Below are 4,637 nucleotides of genomic sequence, written 5' to 3' on the forward strand. Positions count from 1 at the left end.
CTTGTTATTGACCTTCCATAACCTTCCTTTGTAAATGAATCTCTTTGCTCAGCGTGTGAAAAGGGAAAGCAGACAAAGGCTAGCTTCAAATCTAAGCAAGTCTCTTCAGTGACTTCTTCTCTTCAGCTATTGCACATGGATTTATTTGGTCTCGTCAACGCACAATCTATAGTTGGAAAGAAATATACACTTGTCATTGTTGATGAGTAATCTAGGTACACTTGGGTCTTTTTTCTCAGATCTAAGAGTGATACACCTGAAGAAATCATCTCTTTCATCAAACGCATAGAAGTACTGAACAACATCAGAGTACGATCTATTAGAAATAGTACGATTGCTGACTTCTTGGTGAATAAGGCAATCTCATAGAACTTCTCACCTATGAGAACTCCATAGCAAAATGGGGGGACTGAAAGAATAAATAGAACAATTATTGAGGCTGCTCGATCAATGCTCAACAAATCTCGTCTCCCTATTCAATTATGGGCTGAAGCTGTGAGCACTACTTGTTTTACTCAGAATCGATTGCTAATCTTCCAGAGATTCAAGAAGACAACTTATGAACTCTTCCGTAGCAGAAAGCCTTCTCTCATCTTTCTTTAGATATTTGGTTGTACTTGTTACATTCTTAACAATAGAGACAAAATTGGAAAATTCGATCCAAAGATGATGAAGAAATCTTTCTTGGCTATTCTTCAGTATCCAAAGCCTTCAGAGTATTCAACAAAGATGACAAACAATAGAAGAATCTATTCATGTCACCTTTGGTGAATCTCAATCATCTAACTCTAAGCCCATCTTTGAAGATGATGAAGAGTTAGACAACTGGATGATATATCACTATGGACAACCTGAAGCTTCCTTCTGCAATTAATCGAGTGCTGACCCTCAAGAAGCTGACGATGATCCATCTATCGTTCCAGATGTGACAAGTATTGAAGTTGAATCCTCTTCATAGATTACTTCCGTTCCCACTGGTCACTTACCATCTTTTACTTCAAACACTGACCCTTTAGTCGCTGAAACTCGTCTAGTTTCTGAACCTCTATCAGTTGATGAGTTGCTTACTGAGGCTCCTTTAGCAATCCAACCTGTTGCTGAAGAATTTGTTGCTAATATCTCATCTTCTATGCCTGAGCTCTCAATCTGAGATGATAATTCTCTACCAGCTCAGGGATGAAAGAAAGACCATCCGAGACATCAAATTCTTTGTGATCCAAGTACGGGTATTCAGACACGACATGGTCTAGGTAATATCTGTCTCTTTCTCAACTTTCTTTCTTTAGTAGATACCAAGAAGATCAATGAGGCTATCACTGACTAGTTGGGTCATTTTTATGTAAGAGGAACTCATTGAGTTTGATAAGAACCAAGTCTGGTACCTTGGCCCGCCTCCATCTAACAAAACTGTGATAGGGACCAAGTGGATTTATCATAATAAGTGAGATGAACAAGGAATTGTAACCAGAAACAAGGCTCGTCTTGTTGCCTAGGGATACAGGCAATAAGAAGGGATCAACTATGATGAAACCTTCAAACTAGTGGCTAGACTCGAAGCTATTCGACTCTTTCTAGCCCTTGCTGCCCAGAGAGACATTAAAGTCTTTCAAATAGATGTAAAGAGAGCATTTATAAATAAAAAAATTTAGGAGGAAGTTTATGTTGAACAACCTCCAGATATGATATCCTCTCCTTCATGTATATAGATTGGATAAATCTCTATATGGGTTAAAACATCCTCCTCGTTCCTGGTATGATATCCTCTCCTCATTTCTCATCTCTAAGAAATTTGTGGTGGAGAGATTGACCCGACCCTATTTCTTAGGAAAGTCAAAGGTCATATCATTGTAGTCTAAATTTATGTTGATGATATAATATTTGGTTCCACTAATCCCTCTTTGTGTTTTCGTTTAGCTGAACGCATGAAGAAAAAATATCAAATGAGCATGATGGGAGAACTGACTAACTTTATAGTTCTTCAGATCAAGCAATCAAATAAAGGTATCTTTAGCAGTCAAAGTAAGTATGTCGGAGATATACTGAAGAAGTTTGATCTATCCAATATCTTATCTATGAAGACTCCAATAGCTCATCCCCTCTCACTGAATAAGGATCCAAATGGAAAGCCTGTAAACGTTACTATTTATAGAGGAATGATCGGCTCCCTGCTATATCTCACAGCAAGTCGTCCGGATGTTATGTACTGTTGGATCTTAAATTCAGCTTTGATATTGATCTAATACTCTGAATGAACTCTAAGACGATTAAAGTGCAGCAGAAACAATAATAAGAACAGAACAGAGTAAATAAATCAAGAACACACAGTCAAGATGAGGAAGAAGATGAATGCAGGAGAATTGCTTCAAAGGTTTTTCAATTCATTCAATTGAAATATTGACGATTACAATACAGGAAGCACTTTGATTACAAAGGTCTTAGCCGCTATTTATACTAGTTCCTAACGACCTAGAGACCAGATCTTGACGCGTGTCTTCATCTGAGCCGTCCAAATAAAGTCGATTATTCCCTAGTCACGTGAGAAGCACCTGCGGCTAACAATCTTCGTAAACTGATGGAACAGAAACTTCACAGAAGACGAAATCCGCAGACCCTCTATGAGCCATCTCAGAGGCTTTGCTGTAATTGACTTGCATGTTCTATATTACAGAGGACTATTTTCCAAAACCTCTGTGAGACATACCAGAGGTTCTGCCACTCTTAACTTGATCGATCAAACGGCTTCTGTCGTTAGTCCTCTGTGGTCTTCTDTGGAGTTRTCCTTCTRTCAAGACTTGCAGTATACTTTTTCTATACTTTCACAAAATAGGAATAATTGAGCTAACATGTACTCTACTTGTTTGTGTGCACGATATCAATCTGAACCTACAAAATCCTATCTGATTATTGTAAAACGTATCTTCAGATATCTGAAGGGAACTCCTAACTTGGGTCTTTGATGTACCAAGGGTTCAGGTTTTGATCTTATTGGTTATTTGGATAGTGATTTTGCAGGTTGCAAAATTGATAGAAAAAGCACCACTGGAGGCTGTCATCTTCTAGGTGGAAAGTTGGTGAGATGGACGAGCAAAAAGCAAAACTCAGTGTCCACAACAACTACTGAGGCTGAATATGTTGCTATGATCTTCAGCTCTCAAATATCTCTATCTATTGTGATGCTGGTGCTATTGAAAACAACCTTGTTCTTCATTCCAAGACCAAACATATTGAGACCATATATCATTTTATTTGAGATCATGTTATGAATGGTAATATTGAACTTCACTTCATACCCACTGAGTACTAACTCGCTGACATTTTTACAAAGCCTCTTGATGAGACAAGATTTAACATCTTGATCAGGGAACTTAGAATGTTGAACGCTAAGGATTAATTCCTCCAGCTCTAAGAAATAATCAGTGATACATAAAGAAATGATTTAGTGTTCTCACTCATTCACTGAACTCTTGAGTAAATGTATCTCTCTCTAAGGTATGTATACTTATCTTCTTTTCTAAAAACTTAAAACTATCATTGAATCTTTCATATTCAGTGATCAAAACGTTTTAAAAGAATTGTTTCAGTGTTTCTTTCTATCACTGAACCTTTTAAGTAAGTATATATCTACTTGTCTTTTCTTAAAACAAAACCATCATTGACTCTTTTCTTACTCAATGACCAGAATGTTTTAAAGTGAAATCCCTCAGTGATTATCTCTCTATTACTGAACCTTTCAAACTTATATCTTATTTTTAAAGATATATTCTATTCTTAAAACTATCACTGAATCTCTCTTATTCAGTGATCCTTTGTTTTAAAAGACTAAAAAAATTTCATCGCATTCTTTTCTTTATCTAGTGATTTTTAAAACAAAATGATAATGAACGGGCATATTCCTTATGACATCATTAATCTTTTTATTTGAAATGGATTTTGATACACGCGCGTCCCTCTAACACATGCAACCTATTTGTATTTAATCTAATCAAGGATGAGGACGTGCAACGCCTTTCATCATTTTCACATCTTTTCAAGAGTCGTTTTTACCTCTCTCGCCTTTCTCTCTCCTCCTACCTATAAATATATGAGATCACCTCACATATTTTTCTTTACGCTTAGAAAAAATCTCAAGACTTTTACTGTCAATAATTTTGTGAGTCCTCTATATCAATCTTCAAGTAATCTTCAAACAACAATGGCAGATCTTGATATGAACTTTAAGAACACTAGAGAGAATAGAGAGAAAAGGTCAACTATCAATCTTGGTCAAACTTGACAATACGTAAAAATAATTTTACAATATGAGCTCTCTTACAAAATACAAAGGCAAATACCCTTTATATAGGGTCAAACAAGACAAAGTCAAAGTCAAACATCTCTAAGAAAAGTCAAACATGATGACTTTTACACAATTATAGACAATTTTATCTTTCAAGAAGAATACAATTTTACACTGAATTTCTGTGTGGTCACAATATCTGATCAATCTTCATATTAAGCTCACATCAATGGCAGATTCAAGATAAACATTCAAGAACACTTTACGAATATTGAGAGAGAAAGTCAATCCTCTCAATTCAGTCAAACCTCTTATCTTGAATCTGAATATTACAATTAGCTCTCTTACACTAATTACAAAG

The sequence above is a fragment of the Cynara cardunculus genome, assembly GCF_001531365.2.
Source record: "Cynara cardunculus var. scolymus isolate 2C chromosome LG 2, CcrdV1, whole genome shotgun sequence".
Taxonomy (NCBI): Eukaryota; Viridiplantae; Streptophyta; class Magnoliopsida; order Asterales; family Asteraceae; genus Cynara; species Cynara cardunculus.